Here is a 23,581-nt window from a genome sequence, read left to right as displayed (position 1 = left end):
TTTTCACGTATAAATTCATTGAATCCTCACCATAGGGGCTACTATTTTCCCCAATTTTACGGGTGAGGAAATTGAGGCTCATAGAAGTTAAGTGACTTGTCAAAGTTCACACAGCCAAAAGGTGAAAGAGTTAGGATTTAACCACAGCTAGTCTGGACTAGAAGACTTTAATCTCTAATTAATACTATCACATTAAAACTATCACATTTTAATCTCTAATTAATACTATCTCTTTTCCTGGTAAGCGTAACTTTTTCTAATAATGAAACCAGAGAGAAACATATATTCCAGGAGATTTGTAGAGCAAATAATGAAAAACATCCTCAAAAAACACCTTTACTGTAAACACAGTGACAAGTTTCATCGAGTTTGTCACGATGATTTATAATTATTCTATCTAGTATTTGTAGCAAATAACTTCTTAGGTACTTACAAACGATGTGTTTTAAGTAGCTTAAACACACTTCCCTTAATCTTCTAATACTATTAATCTGCCAAGAATAATTGCACCCCTTTTTTTCAGAGAAGTCTGATTCATCACAAATTCTGAATTACTAGAGCCCGAACCTCTGAAATGTTAAAAGTGGTAAGGCTCATTTAGACTTAATTTATACTTATTCTAGATAGGATCATGTATGGCAGTCTTTGAATGCTGTGATAGATTAAATAATGAGGTCAAATGGTGGGAAATGATTGCTGAGCAGCCTGACAATGTTAAATTCAGCTATGATAGCATACTGTGAATTTGGTCTTGAACAAATCAACCAAGTATTCCACCACCTACATACCTCTATATCCTTTCCTCTACTTATTTCTTATTCACCCCTCTAAGTGGAGCCTTTGAACCTAGAACTTCTGTTTAGAGAATATCTCAATGATGAATGTGCAATAAACACGATAAGCAGGGCATGGATCTTTTCTTAAAATCTAGAATTATCTGATTATGTAAAATGCAAAATTGAGATGAACTGTCATTAAATTACAGCATTATAGCACTTCAAAGTCTGAGTTTGTTCACTTCAGGAACACTAGTCATCCATGCACTGAACTGAGAAGGAGGCAGGGGAAACAGGTGGTCTATTACTAGATCCATTAAACAAGAGATTTATGCATTATATATCCATCTTGAGGCAATTAGGCTGATCATTTTTTTCTTTTATGGCTTCACTGAAAACTCCCAGCAGTAAAGTAATTATTATGTCAGTATCCTAGCATTTATCTATGATATCAAAGGCAATGGACTTTTCATGCATTAAAAGTAAAGTGGACCTCTATTCACTTTTCCCCTGTGAAATTCAGTACTTCCAAGGCAAAGTCACTGTTTTGAAAGATGTGTAAATATGAGAGGTCTAGTATATGAATGGTAAATAAGATGGATGAGGTAATTTGTTTTAACTACCAAATCATTGTTTGTTAATTTTAAACAAACTCTAATTATTACCTGTCAAATTTTAATTTGAAAACAGAGCTGCTAACATGGATTTAAACAATATGTACCCTGCTCTGTGTGAAGCATGTTATGGGTATTATTTCACTTAATGATCACAACCCTAATAATTATGATCATTATCTATATTGTATAGATGTGAAAATTGAGGCTAGGAGAGGTTACATTAGTAATCCAAGGTCATCTAGTTAGAAAATGGTGGAACCAGGATTTAATTTCAGACAGCCTAACTCTGAATTCACTACCATGCTATACTATTTGTGATAGGATGATGCCAAAATATTTGGGAGAAAAGGAAAAAACAATTCACAATCATTTAGATACCGATGTAAATCAATTTCTAGTGGTAAGTTGGGGCAGACTGCACAGGATCAGGACTCAAAATCTAGTAAGATCCCTAGATTTGATTAAAGGTTAGGGGTCAGAACATAGGGGAAAGGCACAATATTCTGGAAAATAGGAAACCTGTCAACAAAGAACCAGGTTCCAAGACATACTGTTTCTAGCAGGGCCGGATCAAGCATGTGATTGAGTTTTAAGTGAAAAGAATTTGGTAGGAGTCCAAGTAGGGAGGTTACTGATAGGAGATAAATAATTTTCAGAGACACAGTCATTGAGAAACACTGGGGAATTGATGTACTAAATAGGAAATTGATTATTGGAGAAGTATTGAAGTACCAAGGGCAGCATAGAACCAGTAAGTGAATGAACTAGATCAGTGGTTCTTAACCTTGCCTCTACATTAAAACTACCTAGCAAACTTCTAAAAAAACCTGATATCTACACTATACTCCTGGCCAACCACATCAGAATCTCTGGGAGGTAACATCGGGTATCAATACTTTTCAAAGCTGCTCATTGACTATAATATCCAGACAAAATTTAGAACCACTAAACTAAGTACCAAGCATGGAGTAACTAGAACTCTTTATTTTCTCCTATGTAGACACATAAATTATCCCAGAAACTGGGATAGGATTGAACCTACAGGTATGTAATTACTGGTCTCAACACTGAAAGTTAGAGTAATGCACACAGGCAAGCATGTCATGTTACTTGTTTCTAAATAATGCCAAATGTCCAGATGGTACTAAATTTGATTGATGTATGGTTCTAAATATCCAGATGCTTAACATCATGTAGGAAATTATCTTGCTGACTAAATAAAATTCAATTTTTTATCTAAAGTGTTGATATATACACATTAGGTTGATGCACATTAGTACTAACTGATATAGCTATGAGATTTATCATGAAGACTCAGATATACTTTATGTCAAATCACCTCTTTCAAACCAAATAATTCCATATAGCAAAGCTTCATGACACTACCTTCAAGCTTGCCATATTCATAGAATAAATTTCCAACTCTTGAAACCTTAGTTCTGAATTCAATTAAAATTCGTTGATGGTGCACCATGTACCAAATACTTGATTTAATATGTATCAATATATTAGAGATGTGTGATATTAAGACTGCATAATAGCCAAGTCAAGAGTTTTTGAGAGGATCAATTGAAATAACATATGTGAAAGTGCTGGTCAATATTAAGTGCTAGAAAATGTTAAAAATTAAAACTGATTTAATGAAATTTCCATAAACCATGTATGTACCCTGTGGGCCAGTGGGCTATAGTTGTCTATACAACTACTACTAAGTGACTTCTTATATTACTTGGTGGTGAGGATGATTTACATCACCAAGACACATGCAGCTTCATGATGAGCACCTAAACGTCAGATGACGGACTGTTCTCTTTAAATTTCTTGGTGTTATATAACTGCAGTTAAAGAGTAAGTCACAGTCTATTTGCTCTTCCCTGGTTCCATTTTGTTATTGTTGTTGTTACCCTCCAAATCTCCATGTGAGTTCCTGATCCATTTAATGCAGCTGGCAAAACTCAGATGCTCCAAACTTGAATTCCCTTGCTCTGTTAGAACTAGCTCTAATAGAGGAACTACCTGGTTAACATCACATGATCAGCTAAATGAAATCTAATGGAGGAGTCTAAGCAGTTGCAGTTTTAGCAAGTACAGCATTCTAGCCGCATTCCTGACTTGTGAATTTCCCTTCAATTCATTTGGGTTCACCTTTGGACTCATTGAGTCTTTTCCCACTTAAAGTTCTGCATGACTTTGTAACTAAATATCTGTATGTGTTGGAGTAATTTAGGGAAATGGGTTGGCCATAAACTGTTGCTTCAAGAAGAAAAAAATATGGCACAATTTTAAGTTAAAAAGAGGAAAAATACACAGCCTTGACTCTGTTGTGGTTTAAAATTGAATAAAGAAGAATTTAAGGCTTTGGAGATAGTTTTCTCTTTTATTTATTTTTATTTTTTTAATATCTTTATTGGAGTATAATTGCTTTACAATGATGTGTTAGTTTCTGCTTTATAACAAAGTGAATCTGTTATACATATACATATGTCCGCATATCTCTTCCCTCTTGCACCTCCCTCCTTCCCACTCTCCCTATCCCACCCCTCTAGGTGGTCACAAAGCACCGATAGTTTTCTTATGCAGCTGAGAGAACTCAAAATTGTATCATTTTTATAAATCAAACTAGACAGGTGATTAATATCTAATAAGTACTAATTAAAGTGGCTTGGAAAACAATTTATAAAACTATATTAAAACACAGCCAAAAAGGGCTTCCCTGGTGGTGCAGTGGTTGAGAGTCCGCCTGTCGATACAGGGGACACGAGTTCGTGCCCCGGTCCGGGAAGATCCCACATGCCGCGGAGCGGCTGGGCCCGTGAGCCATGGCCGCTGACCCTGCGCCTCCAGAGCCTGTGCTCCGCAACGGGAGAGACCATAACAGTGAGAGGCCCACGTACCGCAAAACAAAAACAAAACAAAACAAAAAACACAGCCAAAAAGCAATATCTGAAAATCACCTGAGCATGATCATCTACCTCAAAATGCAAATGATGACACCAACTCATTGACAAATGTGGTGTAAGCTATATGGGTATAAAGAAAGTTTATTCTGGTCCAACCTGATGAAAAGGTAAATAGAATGATCCATTCCAGACACTTAATTCTTGCAGCACTAATGGGTCCTCAATTAAAACCTTTACAACTCAAGCAGTTCTTATCAGGGAGAGCAATCATTATGTAGCATATAATAGAAGAAGCCTAGTCAATTAGATGAGCCATCAAAACAACTGCTAATACTGGATAAAGAAACTTGATACCATCCATTTAGTGTTTTTAGACAATTCATAACTGATCAACTTCTGAATAGGTCCCCCAAAGTATGAATTTTAGGAGAACAAATAGAATTCAGTTTTCTAGAATGTGCTTAAAGTAAAAACAAGGATTCTGTAGTCAGGTAGATGTTGAAAAAGTCTGGATTAAATAAAGTAAAACAATTTTAATTAATGCAGGACTTCTTTGAGGCTTTAATATACATTGTGAATTGAAAACCAAACTGTTTACTTTCACACTCACTCTGGACACTGAGAATCAAAACCACACCTTACTGTCTATATTAACATGACTTTGCTATTTCATTTTCTTTATTAGCATTTCTTCACTCTTCCAGGACTATCTTGTCCATGCAAATGGTTTGACTATTTATTACAGGAAATTCCTGAAAGACTCACTAACTCTTCAGTGGAAAGCATCCAACAGCTTGAGCCCTAAGATTCGTTGAATCCTATCTTCAAAATCCTTACCTTGCTGCTTCCACCAATCCTGGACTGTTGTATCACAATTCTTAGTCAATACTAGTCAAACTCCCACATTTAAATACCCCCCATAAACCAAATTTCCAGTTCTTAATAAATTCTGTCCTCACCTTCCTCACTCTGAAACACAGCCCAAGTTCTGTGAAGGTATTTAAGAAATAAACACAACTTTGTTTTATCCACAAGTTGTGTTGGTGATATTCCAGGAGACTTCATAACAGAATCTTCAAGAGGATGGCATAGCACACATAACTTTCTAAATTTGACTTTCCTCAACATATACATACATGTACATGAATGTGTGTGCATGTGCACGTGTGTCTGTGTGTGTATGTAACACTTTGCACATTCATACATTTTGAGAAAGGCTGATGTAGAGGAAAGGATCTTGGACTAACAGGAAATCTGTGTTCCATCTGTGTTCCTGCTTCTAACTACTTGTGGTTTTGGGTAAGTCCCTCCCCTTATCTGGGCCTTAACTTTGCTCACCTGTAAATGAAATGATAGGACTAAATGATCTCTCAAGATGTGGTTGAGTATTAATCTTTTTGTTCTACCAGGGCACTAATGGTGAAAGAAATACAGATGTCTGAGTTGTAGCATAAGGCAGGTTGTGGATTATAAACAATTCCTGTCAGACTAGCCTTTCTTTCTCATTCAAGAATTAAGACAGGGAATGGCTTCAAGATGGCAGAAGGGTAAGATGTGGAAATCACCTTCTTCCTCACAAATATATCAGAAATACATCTACATGTGGAAAACCCCCTACAGAACACATACTGAACGCTGGCAGAAGACCTCAGACCTCCCAAAAGGCAAGAAACTCCTCACGTACCTGGGTAGGGCAAAAGAAAAAAGAAAAAACAGAGACAAAAGAATAGGGATGGGACCTGCACCTCTGCGAGGGAGCTGTGAAGGAGGAAAGGTTGCCACACACTAGGAAGGCCCTCCGTGGGTGGAGACTGCGGGTGCCAGAGCGGGGCAGCTTCGGAGCCACGGAGGAGAGCACAGCAACAGGGGTGTGGAGGGCAAAGCGTAGAGATTCCCGCACAGAGGATTGGTGCCGACCGGCACTCACCAGCCGGAGAGGCTTGTCTGCTCACCCGCTGGGGTGGGCGGGGCTGCGAGCTGAGGCTTGGGATTCGGTCGGAGCACAGGGAGAGGACTGGGGTTGGCAGCATGAACACAGCCTGAAGGGGCTAGTGTGCCACGGCTAGCCGGGAGGGAGTCCGGGAAAAGTCTGGAGCTGCCGAAGAGACAAGAGACTTTTTCTTGCCTCTTCGTTTCCTGGCACGCGATGAGAGGGGATTAAGAGCGTCGCTGAAAGGAGCTCCAGAGACGGGCGCGAGCCGCGGCTATCAGCGCAAACCCCAGACGGGCATGAGCCGCTAAGGCTGCTGCTGCCACCACCAAGGGGCCTGTGTGCAAGCACAGGTCACTATCCACACCTCCCCTCCCGGGAGCCTGTGCAGCACACCACTGCCAGGGTCCTGGGATCCAGGGACAACTTCCCCGGGAGAACGCACGGCATGCCTCAGGCTGGTGCAACGTCATGCTGGACTCTGCCGCCGCAGGCTCGCCCTGCAACCCATACCCATCCCTCCCCCCAAGCCTGAGTGAGCCAGAGCCCCCGAATCAGCTGCTCCTTTAACCCTGTCCTTTCTAAGCGAAGAATAGACGGCCTCAGGCGACCTACAGGCAGAGGTGGGTCCAAATCCAAGGCTGAACCCCGGGAGCTGTGCGAACAAAGAAGAGGAAGGGAAATTTCTCCCAGCAGCCTCAGGAGCAGCGGATTAAGTCTCCACAATCAACTTGATATACTCTGCATCTGTGGAATACCTGAATAAACAATGAATCATCCCAAATTGAGGAGGTGGACTTTGGGAGCAACAATATAAATATATTTTTCCCTTTTTCTCTTTTTCTGAGTGTGTATGTGTACACTTCTGTGTATGATTTTGTCTGTATAGCTTTGCTGTTACCATCTGTCCTAGGGTTCTGTCTGTTTTTCTTTCTTTTTTTTTACTTAAACATTTTTTTTCTTGATAATTTTATTTGTTATTTTAATAACTTTATGTTATTTTACTTTATTTTATCTTCTTCTTTCGTTCTCTCTTTTCTCCCTTTTATTCTGAGCTGTGTGGAGGACAGGCTCTTGGTGTTCCAGCCAGCCATCAGGGATGTGCCACTGAGGTGGGAGAGACAAGTTCAGGACACTGGTCCACAAGAGACCTCCCAGCTCCATGTAATATCAAAGAGTGAAAATCTCCCAGAGCTCTCCATCTCAAGGCCAAGACCCAGCTTCACTCAACGACCAGCAAGCTACAGTGCAGGACACCCTATGCCAGACATCTAGCAAGAGAGGAACACAACCCCATCCATTAGCACAGAGGCTGCCTAAAATCATATTAAGGCCACAGAAACCCCAAAACACACAACTAGACGTGGACCTGCCCACCAGAAAGACAAGATCCAGCCTCATCCACCAGAATACAAACACTAGTCCCCTCCACCAGGAAGCCTACACAACCCACTGAACCAACATTAGCCACTGGGGACAGACACCCAAAACAATGGAAACTAAGAAGCTGCAGCCTGCAAAAAGGAGACCCCAAACACAGAAAGTTAAGCAGAATGAGAAGACAGAGAAACACAGAGCAGATGAAGAAGCAAGGCAAAAGCCCACCAGAGCTAACAAATGAAGAGGAAATAGGCACTCTACCTGAAAAATAATACAGAATAATGATAGTAAAGTTGATCCAAAATCTTGGAAATAGAATAGAGAAAATTCAAGAAACATTTAACAAGGAACTAAAAGAACTAAAGAGGAAACAGTGTTGAACAACACAATAAATGAAATTAAAAATTCTCTTGAAGGGATCAATAGCAGAATAACTGAGGTAGAAGAACGGATAAGTGAACTGGAAGATAAAATATTGGAAATAACTAGTGCAGAGCAGAATAAAGAAAAAAGAATGAAAAGAATTGAGGACAGTCTCAGAGACCTCTGGAACAACATTAAACGCACCAACATTTGAATTATAGGGGTCCCAGAAGAAGAAGAGAAAAAGAAAGGGACTGAGAAAATATTTGAAGAGGTTATAGTTGAAAACTTCCCTAATATGGGAAAGGAAATAGTTAATAAACTCCAGGAAGCACAGAGAGTCCCATACAGGACAAATCCAAGGAGAAACACACCAAGCCACATATTAATCAAACTATCAAAAATTAAATACAAAGAACAAATTTTAAAAGCAGCAAGGGAAAAAATAATAACACATAAGTGAATCCCCATAAGGTTAACAGCTGATCTTTTAGCAGAAACTCTGCAAGCCAGAAGGGAGTGGCAAGACATATTGAAAGTGATGAAGGAAAAAAACCTACAACCAAGATTATTCTACCAAGCAAGGACCTCATGCAGATTTGAAAGAGAATCTAAAAGCTTTACATAAAAGCAAAAGTTAAGAGAATTCAGCACCAACCATCCAGCTTTACAACAAATGCTAAAGGAACTTCTCTAGGCAGGAAACACAAGAGAAAGAAAAGACCAAAAATAATAAACCCCAAACAATTAAGAATGGAGAAATCTGCATTGCTCAGCCCAATTACAGAAATGCACTATCTGTTCTAAATATTTAATACTCTCAAATATGGATTGTCACAAGATGTTGGTATCCTATTATTTACAATAAAACCTTTTTAATTAAAAAAAAAGAAAATGGTAATGGGAATATACATATCAATAATTACCTTAAATGTAAATGGATTAAATGCTCCCACCAAAAGACATAGACTAGCTGAATGGATACAAAAACAAGGCCTGTATATATGCTCTCTACAAGACACAAAATTCAGACCTGGGACACATACAGACTGAAAGTGAGGGGATGAAAAAAGATATTCCATGCAAATGGAAATCAAAAGGAAACTGGAGAAGCAATGCTCATATCAGACAAAATAGACTTTAAAATAAAGACTATTACAAGAGACAAAGAAGGATACTACATAATGATCAACGGATCAATCTGAGAAGATATAACAATCGTAAATATTTATGCACCCAATATAGGAGCACCTCAAAACATAAGGCACATACTAACAGCCATAAAAGGGGAAATTGACAGTAACACATTCATAGTAGGGGACTTTAACACCCCACTTTCACCAATGGACAGATCATCCAAAATGAAAATAAATAAGGAAACACAAGCTTTAAATGATATATTAAACAAGATGGACTTAATTGATACTTATAGGACATTCCATCCAAAAACAACAGAATACAGATTTTTCTCAAGTGTTCATGGAACATTCTCCAGGATAGATCATATCTTGAGTCACAAACCAAGCCTTGGTAAATATAAGAAAATTGAAATAGTGTCAAGTATCTTTCCCGACCACAAGGCTATGAGACAAGATATCAATTATAGGAAAAAATCTGTAAGAAATACAAACACATGGAAGCTAAACAACACACTATTTAATAACCAAGAGATCACTGAAGAAATCAAAGAGGAATTCAAAAAATACCTAGAAACTAATGACAATGAAAACACAAGGACCCAAAACCTATGGGATTTGGCAACAGCACTTCTAAGAGGGAAGTTTATAGCTATACAGGCCTACCTTAAGAAACAAGAAACATCTCAAATAAACAACCTAACCTTATACCTAAAGCAATTAGAGAAAGGAGAAAAAAAAAACCCTGAAAGTTAGCAGAAGGAAATAAATCATAAAGATCAGATCAGAAAGAAATGAAGGAAATCATAGCAAAGATCAATAAAACAAAAGCTGGTTCTCTGAGAAGAGAAACAAAATTGATAAACCATTAGCCAGACTTATCAAGAAAAAATGGAAGAAGACTCAAATCAATAGAATTAGAAATGAAAAAGGAGAAGTAACAGCTGACACTGAAGAAACACAAAGGATCATGAGAGATTACTACAAGCAACTATATGCCAATAAGATGGATAACCTGGAAGAAACGGCCAAATTCTTAGAAATGCACAACCTGCCGAGACTGAACCAGGAAGAAATAGAAAATATGAACAGACCAATCACAAGCACTGAAATGGAAACTGTGATTAAAAATCTTCCAACAGGGCTTCCCTGGTGGCGCAGTGGTTGAGAGTCCGCCTGCTGATGCAGGGGACACGGGTTCGTGCCCCGGTCTGGGAAGATCCCACATGCCACGGAGCGGCTGGGCCCGTGAGCCATGGCCACAATGAGAGAGGCCACAACAGTAAGAGGCCCGCATACCACCAAAAAGAAAAAAAAATCTTCCAACAAACAAAAGCCCGGATGGCTTCACAGGCGAATTCTATCAAACATTTAGGGAAGAGATAACACCTATCCTTCTCAAACTCTTCCAAAATACAGCAGAGGGAGGAACACTCCCAAACTCATTCTACAAGTCCACCATCACTCTGATACCAAAACCAGAAAAATATGTCACAATGAAAGAAAACTACAGGCCAATATGACTGATGAACATAGATGCAAAAATCCTCAACAAAATACTAGCAAGGAGAATCCAACAGCACATAAAATGTATCATACATTCTGATCAAGTGGGGTTTATTCCAGGAATGCAAGGATTCTTCAATATACTGAAATCAATCAACGTGATACACCATATTAACAAACTGAAGGAGAAAAACCATATGATCATCTCAATAGATGCAGAGAAAGCCTTTGACAAAATTCAACACCTATTTATGATAAAAAACCCTGCAGAAAGTAGGCATAGAGGGAACTTTCCTCAACATAATAAAGGTCATATATGAGAAAGCCACAGCCAATATCATCCTCAATGGTGAAAAACTGAAACCTTTTCCACTATAATCAGGAACAAGACAAGGTTGCCCACTCTCACCATTATTATTCATTATAGTTCTGGAAGTATTAGTCACAGCAATCAGAGAAGAAAAAGAAATAAAAGGAATCCAAATCAGAAAAGAAGAAGTAAAGCTGTCACTGTTTGCAGGTGACATGATACTCTACATAGAGAATCCTAAATATGATACCAGAAAACTAGAGATAATCAATGAATGTGGTAAAGTAGCAGGATAAAAAATTAATGCCCAGAAATCTCTTGCAGTCCTATACACTAATGATGAAAAATCTGAAGATGAAATTAAGAAAACACTGCCATTTACCATTGCAACAAAAAGAATAAAATATCTAGGAATAATCCTACCTAAGGAGACAAAAGACCTGTATGCAGAAAACTATAGGACACTGATGAAAGAAATTAAAGATGATACAAACAGATAGAGAGATATACCATGTTTTTGGATTGGAAGAATGAACATTGTGAAAATGAGTCTACTACCCAAAGCAATCTACAGATTCAATGCAATCCCTATCAAACTACCACTGGCCTTTTTCACAGAACTAGAACAAAAAATTTCACAATTTGTATGGAAATGCCTAAGACCCCGAATAGCCAAAGCAATCTTTTTTTTTTTTTTTTTTTTTTTAACATCTTTATTGGGGTATAATTGCTTTACAATGGTGTGTTAGTTTCTGCTTTATAACAAAGTGAATCAGTCATACATAAACATATGTTCCCATATGTCTTCCCTGTTGCGTCTCCCTCCCTCCTACCCTCCCTATCCCACCCCTCCAGGCTGTCACAAAGCACCGAGCCAATATCCCTGTGCCATGCGGCTGCTTCCCACTAGCTATCTACCTTACTACGTTTGTTAGTGTGTATATGACCATGACTCTCTCTCGCCCTGTCACAGCTCACCCTTCCCCCTCCCCATAACCTCAAGTCCGTTCTCTAGAAGGTCTGCGTCTTTATTCCTGAGCCAAAGCAATCTTGAAAAAGAAAAACGGAGCTAGCAGAATCAGGCTCCCTCACTTCAGTCTATACTACAAAGCTACAGTAATCAAGACAGTATTGTACTGGCACAAAAAGAGAAATATAGATCAATGGAACAGGATAGAAAGCCCAGAGATAAACCCATGCACGTATGATCACCTTATTGTTGGAGAAAAGACAGCCCCTTCCATAAGTGGTGCTGGGAAAACTGGACAGCTACATGTAAAAGAATGAAATTAGAACACTCCCTAACACCATACACAAAAATAAATGGAAAATGGATTAAAGACCTAAATGTAAGGCCAGACAGCATCAAACTCTTAAAGGAAAACATAGGCAGAACACTCTATGACATTAGTCACAGCAAGATCCTTTTTGACCCACCTCCTAGAGAAATGGAAATAAAAACAAATGGGAACTAATGAAACTTAAAAGCTTTTGCACAGCAAAGGAAAACATAAACAAGCTGAAAAGACAAAACTCAGAATGGTAGAAAATATTTGCAAATGAAGCAACTGACAAAGGATTAATCTCCAAAACATACAAGCAACTCATGCAGCTCAATATCTAAAAAACAAATAACCCAATCCAAAAATGGGCAGAAGAACTAAATAGACATTTCTCCAAAGAAGATATACAGATTGCCAACAAACACATGAAGGAATGCTCAACATTATTAATCAATAAAGAAATGCAAGTCAAAACTACAATGAGATATCATCTCACACTGGCCAGAATGGCCATCATCAAAAATCTACAAACAATAAATGCTGAAGAGGGTGTGGAGAAAAGGGAACCCTCTTGCACTGTTTTGGGGAATGTAAATTGATACAGCCACTATGGAGAACAGTATGGAAATTCCTTAAAGAACTAAAAATAGAACTACCATGTGACCCAGCAATCCCACTACTGGGCATATACCCTGAGAAAACCATAATTCAAAAAGAGTCATTTACCAAAATGTTCATTGCAGGTCTATTTACAATAGCAAGGATATGGAAGCAACCTAAGTGTCCATCAACAGGTGAATGGATAAAGAAGATGTGGCACATATATACAGTGGTATATTACTCAGCCATCAAAAGGAATTAAATTGAGTTATTTGTAGTGAGGTGGATGGATCCAGAGACTGTCCTACAGAGTGAAGTAAGTCAGAAAGAGAGAAACAAATACTGTATGCTAACACATATATATGGAATCTAAAAAAAGAAAAAAAGTTGTCAGAAGAACCTACAGGCAAGATGGGACTAAAGATGCAGACCTAATGGAAAATGGACTTGAGGATACGGGGAAGGGGAAGGGTAAGCTGGGACAAAGTGAGAGAGTGGCATGGACATATATACACTACCAAACATAAAGTGGATAGCTAGTGGGAAGCAGCCGCATAGCACAGGGAGATCAGCTCGGTGCTTTGTGACCACCTGGAGGGGTGGGATAGGGAGGGTGGGAGGGAGGGAGACGCAAGAGGGAAGACATATGGGAGCATATGTATATGTATAACTGATTCTCTTTGTTATAAAGTAGAAGCTAACACACCATGGTAAAGCAATTGTACTCTAGTAAAGATGTTAAAAAATAAAGAATTAAGATAGGCTTTGTGACCACCTAAAGGAGTGGGATAAGGAGGGTGGGAAGGAGACGCAAGAGGGAGGAGATATGGGTATATAGGTATATGTATAGCTGATTCCCTTTGTTATAAAGTAGAAATTAACACAGCATTGTAAAGCAATTATACTCCAATAAAGATGTTTTAAAAATAATAAAGTAAAATTGCAAAAAAGAAGAAGAATTAAGATAGAATTGTAAGCCAATGAGTGATATTATTATAGGGCTATATTTGGATCTGTTCACAAGTTTTACTATTTGGAAAGTACTTGAAATATGTCACTAGTAAATAGTAACCTGGAGGATGAAAGTAAAATCAAATTCATACAATACCTGGTACTGAGCTCAATCCTGAGCTCAATCCCAGCAGATGCACAGCAAGTCATGACAACTGTTAACTGGACGTCTGCAAACTCTTGCCCCTAATATTTTTCTGGACTGGTGATTGAATGTCTCCTCATTTGTAGAGCTCTTTAAAACAATGCTAATTATATTATGTTACATTTGTATAGAACTTTACATTTTGCTGGTCTCTTTTGCTCACATTCTTACTGAACCCATATGATAAAGCTGAGATGTAGATGAAGGAGTGGTTATTGCTCTCTTTTTGGAGATGGGGAAGGAGTTTCACAAAATTTAACTTGCTTAAGGTTATGCAGTAGAAGACCCAGTAGTCCAGTACAGATTTTCAGATTCCATTTCTTTCTTTCTTTCTTTTTTTCATCAAAATAATTTTTTCCTTTTTATTATTCATATTAATATCAGAATGGCATACTGGGAGCATACATAAATCTTTTTATTCCTTCTTTAGTTAGTAAATTTGACATGTTATATTTTATAAATTTAAGATATACAGCATAATTACTTTGATACATTTACATATTGTAATACAATTGCCATTGAAGCAATATTTATCACATTACCTCATTTGGGACAACATGGATGGACCTTGAGCACGTTATGCTAAGCAAGATAAGTCAGACAAATTCCAATTCTTTATCTTTTCTCCTGCCCTCAAAATTTCTCCATATCATCACTCTTTCCCCACCAAAATCCTATTAAATCCAATGGTCTCTTCATTTGTTCTTTCTTCATCCTTCCATTCGTTCAACAGATATTCATTGTTCATTCCTCTTTCTTGATTTTTCTACCTTCTTCAACATTGTTAAGCATCCCTTTCACCTTGTTCTCTCTCACTGCTTTGCTACTTATCTGTCCCCTTCTCTGGCACCTTTCCCCCTCAGGTCCCCTAAAATGTGTTTCCCTAAATTCTGACCTTGACATTTTTCTATTATCTCTTTGTACTTTGTCCTTTGGCAATTTCATTTTACTTTAAGACATCAATTATTATATCTGTATGGATGACACCCAAATCTCTCTTTCTAGTATGAGAGAAGTACAGATAAAATGCTATAAAAGCTTGAACAAATAAGTCACTTCCAGATTTTATTTTGTTTTTTAAGAGATGATAAAGTGGGAATCAGAAATTCCCTGGTGGGGATGCAGGTTTTCAGTGGGTCCTTAAAGTCTGGAGTAAAATATAGATAAGCAGAAATGGTAGAAAAAGCTTCTCAATAGAGGAAACAGGGTGGACAAAGGCACATTGTTGGGAAACGATAGATCATGTGTCAGGAATAGCAAGCATTTCAGTTTGCATTATAAAATGATTGAATGCAGTAGTGAGAATTAATGTTTGCTGAGATGTGTGGGGAGGTCTTAAGTGATAGACATAGGATTTTGACTACATTTGAACTTAAGGTACTAGCAGGATGATCAGGTTGAATCATCCAGTAGGGAGCTGCATAGGTGAAATTGGAATTAGGAAGAAAATTCACTACTACATTTACAACATTATACCTGGTTATTTTTTAGTTTCTTGAGAGAATGATCTGTGGACACTTCATACCGATAACCTACCCCATTATCAGCATTTTGTGTTAATATCTTGGAGTTAATAAAAGAATAAATGATGCCTACTTAATTACTGGCAACATTGCCTTTTAAAACACTCCTGATCTTTGATTTTCTGACCTTACACAACATATTTCTTGTGTCTAGTGGAAAGGACTCTAGTCTGAAAATCTGGAACCCAATTTCAAGTTTTCTACTAATACCATCCTAATTTCACTGTATCTCCTCTGTGCCTGGAGTCCTGTTCAACCCTCCAATCTGGGTCAGGTGCCCCTCTTCTGAAATATTTTAGGACTGTGTGCACATCTCTATCACACCACTACTCACTATGCACTTGGGCTGTGGGATCCGCCTAGAAAAGGACTATGTATTTTACTTCTGTATTACCAGGCATGTGCCTAGGACACAGTGGACACTAAAAACAGCATCCAGTGAATGTAGGAATGATTGTTGTTCCAAAGTCTTTTTTTAAATATCACTACTTATTCTTGCATTATTACATTTATTGTTTTCTAAGTGTATGATACTCCAATTAGTATAGTGTGATATCAGATGAATTATGTCCTCAAATAGCTTTTCATGTACTAGGGGATATGTGACCTGTATAAATAAATAAATAAATAAATAAATAAACAAACAAACATTATATATATATATACACACACACACACAAACTAAAAAGGTCAACAATTTCGAAGCAGGTGATTTCACTGTCCCCTAAAAGTCTTTCATTGTAGCCAGGTATTTGAGATCCTGGATACCCAACACCTGGCTGATTCCTGACTTCTCCTCCAGATGTCATGTCATCTTGTAATTATAGGCTAAGTCTCCCCTGTGTTCTGGGGCTGCTGTCAAAGTCGACTTTGAGTGACTTGCTGTGACTTTTGAAAACAGTGCAGTAAGTTCAGAATGATGGATTAAATGAAAAATCTCTGCCCAGTGCAAGAGGAATAAAGTTCTGTCTTGCCAAATCACTGCTGTAAGAGTTACTTGCTGTCTAAATAAACAATATGCACTCGATGAGAACTTGGTCTGGCTTGGGAAAACCAGACAGACTACCAGCTGTCTCCAGACCCTGAATCACATATTCAAGAGAAAATGTTTGAATATGTGATAATATTTATTCAAATCCATTCCTGACTCCTTCCCCTGACTTGTGGGCTTTGAACTCCTCTCAGAAATACATTCTTACACCTTACAAATTTCTAAATCCTACTGCCAACCCAGCAAATTCTCTAGGGATAGATTTTCTGTGAATCCAAGCACAGCTCAGAAACTGTTGTTGTCACATATACTAAAACAAGTCACAAGGATAAAGGTGCAATACTTACAGGTTTATATTATATTTTCCCATTTACTTTTATCAGGTAAGCTAGATCCATTTCCCTGATGCCAGGTCACAAAACAGATATCAAGGGATTCAGATCATAGCTGTTCCACCCTCCACTCCTCCTGGTCACGAGTTCCTGGTTTTCTTTTCTACCACACCCCTAGCAGTAATCTTTGCCCAGTCAAGACAATCTTATGTAATAACTTGAGCAAGTCTTTTCTTCTCTCTCCTACTTTAAATGTTCCAAGGACAGCTCAGATTCTTGGGACTCACTGAAGAGTCCTTTGATAACTCAAGCCTGCAATGAACTCCCAAAACACTTATCAGCTATTGCATTCCAGTCACGCTCCATCCTGCTAATCCCTGACCTGTAAGTTGATTCAAATTTTAAGACCTAAATGTCCAAGTCAGGAAATACTCTAAAATCCTCACTGATTTTTCTTCTCAGTGGTAGAGCTGGCAAATGAGCATACAAGAAGATCCTAAAGTAGTCCAATGATAAACAGAGGTCTCTAAACTGGGTTGCAAGACACTATGAACTTCCTTATATTACATGCACAATTTTCAGCTTATGGATTATTATTTTCTATGCAAAGTTTGTACAGTTTTTATTAGATTCTCAAAATGATCTGTAATTGACAAATAGTTAAGAACTATAGGAGGTTTTGTCTTGTGGCCTTATCAGGAAAGTTTTGGTCTGAAATGATGAAAGGATGTTGTGATCAGTGAATGTACTTCCTCTCTGACTTCCCAGGGACTATGAATGAGGGAATGGCTACAAATCTATAGATGCCCCTAAAGAAAAGAACTCTGTGCTCAGAGCCTAGGAGTAGCATTATTATTACCATTCATATTTATTTTTTTCTAGGATGTTCATAGTGCTGGACAATTTTACAAAGATCTTATGTACTGCCTCCATTCTTATCCTAACTCTGTTCTTTCTCCCACTTCTCCTTCTCCTCAACCTTGATTTGACTGATTTGCTCTAGCAGGATCTGCCCTGGAAGCTGACAAAGGTTAATGTTTTAAACAAATTAAAGAAATCAGGACTTTCATTTAGTGGCATACTGGTGCGGCTGATCTTTAAGGAGCTTGATTAGGTAGAACTGTATAGCAAAACTTCTATTAACTCTTTCTTCCTTTTGGTGGGTACCACCATCCCACTGCACAACAGTAGTTTCTCCTCAAAACCAGCCTTTTATTGCCCACCTTTGATTCTGGGTATACTTCTTATATACTTCTGGGAAATTTCTGCCCATATTTCTTAGTTGCACTTAGTGTTGTGGGTTACAATGCAATGTCTATTCTAACTATATTCTATGTTTTTGGACTTTTATTCTATCTATTTCAAAGGTTTACTACATATATGATTTTTTTTTACTTGCCTCTGGCAGACATCTTTCCTTTCATTTGGTAAATGAATAAACCAAGGCACAGAAGGTTCTAGGAAGTTGATGGAGCAGAGTTGGAAGCAATCTCTTGTTGCCCCACCTGCCTCCAGATTACACTCGATCATATTGCTTCTCCTGCATTGGAAATATTAAACACAGGGGTTCCAGTGGTTATTGCTTCTAAATGATAAACCGGGATAGGCAACTTTTCAAAGTGTTGTCTGGTGAGAGAATCTTTGGTTATTTGGTCAAAACCTAAAAGTAGAAAATGTACCAGACATCAAATTCTTCTTAGGAAATACCCACTGAGAGTAGATTGATGTTTGTTAAAACAAGATTGTTTTTTGACTCATCACTTTTCTGACAACCCACAGACTTGCAGTTCGTGATACTAGTCTTCCCTATTCTACTGTCATTTAATATGATTTGATAGAGAATCTAAATCAGATATGATGGAGTCATCTTAAACTTTTAAACATTGCCGGTTTCAATCTAGGGTACAGCTAGATATTAAAAGTTTATGCACATGCCTGCCAGCAGTTCTGTTGCCCCCTACTTAATTCCATAATCATCTGTTACTATCAACAGGAAAGTCAGATATCTTTGTTTACTTTCTGCTAAAAGTTTTATGAATTTTTGAGAGAATACCCAACACACACCAAAAAAAAAAATGACAGAATTATTAGGAAGCCAAATTATTCAAAGAAATTCCTTTTTTAGGGATTTTTAAAACATTTATTGGAATATAACTGCTTTACAATGGTGTGTTAGTTTCTGTTTTATAACAAAGTGAATCAGCTATACATATACCTATATCCCCAAAACTCCTCCCTTTTTTGTCTCCCTCCCATCCTCCGTATCCCACACCTGTAGGTGGTCACAAATCACCGAGCTGATCTCCCTGTGCTACGCAGCTGCTTCACACTAGCTAGCTAGTTTACATTTGGTAGTGTACATATGTCCATGTCACGCTCTCATTTTGTCCCAGCTTACACTTCCCTCTCCCCGTGTCCTCAAGTCCATTCTCTACATCTGCGTCTTTATTCCAGTCCTGCCTCGAGGTTTTTCAGAACATTTTTTTTTTTAGATTCCATATATATGTGATAGCATATGGTATTTGTTTTTCTTTTTCTGACTTACTTCACTCTGTATGACAGACTCTAGGTCCATCCACCTCACTATAAATGACTCATTTTCATTCCTCTTTATGGCTGAGTAATATTCCATTGTATGTATGTGCCACAACTTCTTTATCCATTCATCTGTCGATGGACACTTAGGTTGTTTCCATGTCCTGGCTATTGTAAATAGAGCTGCAATGAACATTGTGGTACATGACTCTTTTTGAGTTATGGTTTTCTCAGGGTATATGCCCAGTAGTGGGATTGCAGGGTCGAATGGTAGTTCTATTTATAGTTTTTTAAGGAACCACCATACTGTTCTCCATAGTGGCTGTATTAGCTTCCCACCAACAGTGCAAGAGGGTCCCCTTTTCTCCACACCCTCTCCAGCATTTATTGGTTGTAGATTTGCTAATGATGCCCATTTTGACTGGTGTGATCTGACACCTTATTGTATTTTTGATTTGCATTTCTCTAATGATTAGTGATGCTGAGCATTCTTTCATGTGTTTGTTGGCAATCTGTATATATTCTTTGAAGAAATGACTATTTAGGTCTTCTGCCCATTTATGGATTGGGTGGTTTGCTTTTTGGATATTGAGCTGCATGAGCTGCTTGTAAATTGGAGACTAATCCTTTGTCAGTTGCTTCATTTGCAAATATTTTCTCCCATTCTGAGGGTTGTCTTTTAGTCTTGTTTATGGTTTCCTTTGCTGTGCAAAAGTTTTTAGGTCTCATTAGGTCCCATTTGTTTATTTTTGTTTTTATTTCCATTTTTTCTAGGAGGTGGGTCAAGAAGGATCTTCCTGTGATTTACGTCATAGAGTGTTATGCCTACGTTCTCCTCTAAGAGTTTAATAATGTTTGGCCTTACATTTAGGTCTTTAATCCATTTTGAGTTTATTTTTGTGTATGGTGTTAGGGAGTGTTCTAATTTCATTCTTTTACATGTAGCAGTCCAGTATTCCCAGCATTTATCGAAGAGGCTGTCTTTTCTCCATTGGATACTCTTATCACCTTTATCAAAAATAAGGTGACAATATGTGCATGGATTTGGGGCTTTCTATCCTGTTCCATTGATCTATATTTCTGTTTTTGTGCCAGTACCATACTGTCTTGACTACTGTAGCTTTGTAGTATAGTCTGAAGTCAGGGAGCTTGATTCCTCCAGCTTCGTTTTTCTTTCTTAAGATTGCTTTCATTATTCGGGGCCTTTTGTGTTTCCATTAAATTGTAAAATGTTTTGTTCTAGTTCAGTGAAAAATGCCATTGGTAGTTAGATAGGGATTGCATTGAATCTGTAGATTGCTTTGGGTAGTATAGTCGTTTTCACAGTGTTGATTCTTCCAATCCAAGAACATGGTATATCTCTCCATCTGTTTGTATCATCTTTAATTACTTTCATCAGCATCCTATAGTTTTCTGCATACAGGTCTTTTGTCTCCTTATATAGGTTGATTCCTAGGTATTTTATTCATTTTTTTGCAGTGGTAAATGGGAATATTTCCTTAAATTCTCTTTCAGATTTTTCATCATTAGTGTATAGGAATGCCAGAGATTTCTGTGCATTAATTCTGTATCCTGCTACTTTACCAAATTCATTGATTAGCTCTAGTAGTTTTCTGGTAGCATCTTTAGGATTCTCTAAGTATAGTATCATGTCATCTGCAAACAGTGACACCTTTATTTCTTCTTTTCCGATTTGGATTCCTTTGCTTTCTTTTCCTTCTCTGATTGCTGTGGGTGAAACTTCCAAAACCATGTTGAATAATAGTGATGAGAGTGAACAACCTTGTCTTGTTCCTGATCTTAGAGGCAATGGTTTCAGTTTTTCACCATTGAGAACAATATTTCCTGTGGATTTGTTGTATATGGCCTTTATTATGTTGAGGTAGGTTCCCTCTATGCTCACTTTCTGGAGAGTTTTTATCATAAATTGATGTTGAATTTTGTCAAAAGCTTTTTTGTGTCTATTGAGATGATCATATTGTTTTTCTCCTCCAATTTGTTAATATGGTTTACCACACTGATTGACTTGCATATACTGAAGAACCCTTGAATTGCTGGGATAAACCCCACTTGATCATGGTGTATGATCCTTTTAATGTGTGGTTTAGATTCTGTTTGCTAGTATTTTTTGAGGATTTATACATCTATTTTCATCAGTGATATTGGCCTATAATTTTCTTTCTTTGTGACGTCTTTGTCTGGTTTGGCTGTCAGGGTGATAGTGGCCTCATAGAATGAGTTTGGGAGTGTTCCACCCTCTGCTATATGTTGGTGGAGTTTGAGAAGGAAAGGTGTTAGCTTTTCTCTAAATGTTTGATAGAATTCGTCTGTGAGACCATCTGGTCCTGGGGTTTTGTTTGTTGGAAGATTTTTAATCACATTCTCAATATCAGTGCTTGTGCTTGGTCTGCTTATATTTTCTATTTATTCCTGGTTCACAGTCAGAAGGTTGTGCTTTTCTAAGGACTTGTTCATTTCTTCCAGGTTGTCCATGTTATTGGCATATACTTGCTTGTAGTTATAACTCATTATCTGTTGTATTTCTGCAGTGTCTGTTGTTACTTCTCCTTTTTCATTTCTAGTTCTACTGATTTGAGTCTTCTCCCTTTTTTTCTTGATGAGTCTGGCTAATGGTTTATCAATTTTATTTATCTTGTCAAAGAACCAGCTTTTAGTTTTATTGATCTTTGCTATTGTTTCCTTCATTTCTTTTTCATTTAGTTCTGATCTGATCTTTATGATTTCTTCCTTCTGTTAACTTTGGGGTTGTTTTGTTCTTCCTCCTCTAATTGCTTTAGGATAAGGTTAGGTTGTTTATTTGAGATGTTTCTTGTTTCTTGAAGTAGGACTGTATTGCTATAAACTTCCCTCTTAAACTGCTTTTGCTGCATCCCATAGGTTTTGGGTCGTCCTATTTTCATTGTCATTTGTTTCTAGGTATTTTTGGATTTCCTCTTTGATTTCCTCAGTGATCTCTTCATTATTTAGTAGTGTATTGTTTAGCCTCCATGTTTTTGTATTTTTTACAGATTTTGTCCTATAATTGATATCTAGTCTCATAGAGCTGTGGTTGGAAAAGATACTTGGTACAATTGCAATTTTCTTAAATTTACCATGGCTTGATTTGTGACCCAAGATATGATCTCTTCTGGAGAATATTCCATGAGCACTTGAAAAGAAAGTATAATCTGTTGTTTTTGGATGGAATGTCTTATAAATATCATTTAAGTCCATCTTGTTTAATGTATCATTTAAAGCTTGTGTTTCCTTATTTATTTCATTTTGTATGATCTGTCCATTGGTGAAAGTGGGATATTAAAGTCCCCTACTATGATTGTGTTACAGTTGATTTCCCCTTTTATGGCTGTTAGTAGTTGCCTTATGTATTGAGGTGCTCCTATGTTGGGTGCATATTTACAATTGTTATATTTTCTTCTTGGATTGATCCATTGATCATTATGTAGTGTCCTTCTTTGTCTCTTGTACAAGTCTTTATTTTAAATTCTATTTTGTCTGATATGAGAATTGCTCCTCCAGCTTCCTTTTGATTTCCATTTGCATGGAATATCTTTTTCCATCCCCTCACTTTCAGTCTGTATGTGTCCCTAGGTCTGAAGTGGTTCTCTTGTAGACAGCATATATATGGGTCTTGTTTTTGTAACCATTCAGCCAGTCTATGTCTTTTGGTTGGAACATTTAATCCATTTACATTTAAGGTAGTTATCGATATGTATGTTCCTATTACCATTTTCTTAATTGTTTTGGGTTTGTTCTTGTAGGTGTTTTTTTCCTCTTGTTTTTCCTGCCTAGAGAAGTTCCTTTAGCATTTGTTTGAAACCTGGTGTGTTGGTGCTGAATTCTCTTAGCTTTTGCTTGTCTGTAAATGTTTTAATTTCTCCATCATATCTGAATGAGATTCTTGCTGGGTAGAATCATCTTGGTTGTAGGTTTTTCCCTTTCATTACTTTGAATATGTCCTGCCACTCCCTTCTGGCTTGCAGAGTTTCTGCTGAAAGAGCAGCTGTTAACTTTATGGGGATTCAATTGTATATTTACTGTTGCTTTTCTCTTGCTGCTTTTAATATTTTTTCTTTGCATTTAACTTTGGATCATTTGATTAATATGTGTCTTGGCATGTTTCTCCTTGAATTTATTCTGTATTGGACTCTGTGCACTTTCTGGACTTGATTGACTGTTTTCTTACCTATGTTAGGGAAGTTTTCAACCATAATTTCTTCAAATA

At 37.6% G+C, this 23,581-nt stretch overlaps 1 protein-coding gene across 1 annotated transcript in view; it reads right to left on the bottom strand.

Annotated features, from left to right (window-relative positions):
- The window catches only part of IL1RAPL2 (interleukin 1 receptor accessory protein like 2), a gene marked incomplete at both ends in the record, with an annotated part of 1,088,726 nt that overhangs the window by 219,378 nt on the left and 845,767 nt on the right, over positions 1 to 23,581 (bottom strand). The gene's annotated exons all lie outside the window — the stretch shown is intronic.

Source organism: Leucopleurus acutus (genome assembly GCF_964270905.1).
Source record: "Leucopleurus acutus genome assembly, chromosome: X".
In the NCBI taxonomy this organism is placed as follows: Eukaryota; Metazoa; Chordata; class Mammalia; order Artiodactyla; family Delphinidae; genus Leucopleurus; species Leucopleurus acutus.
Note: the sequence above shows the minus strand (reverse complement) of the source record. Positions and strands in the feature narration are given on the sequence as shown.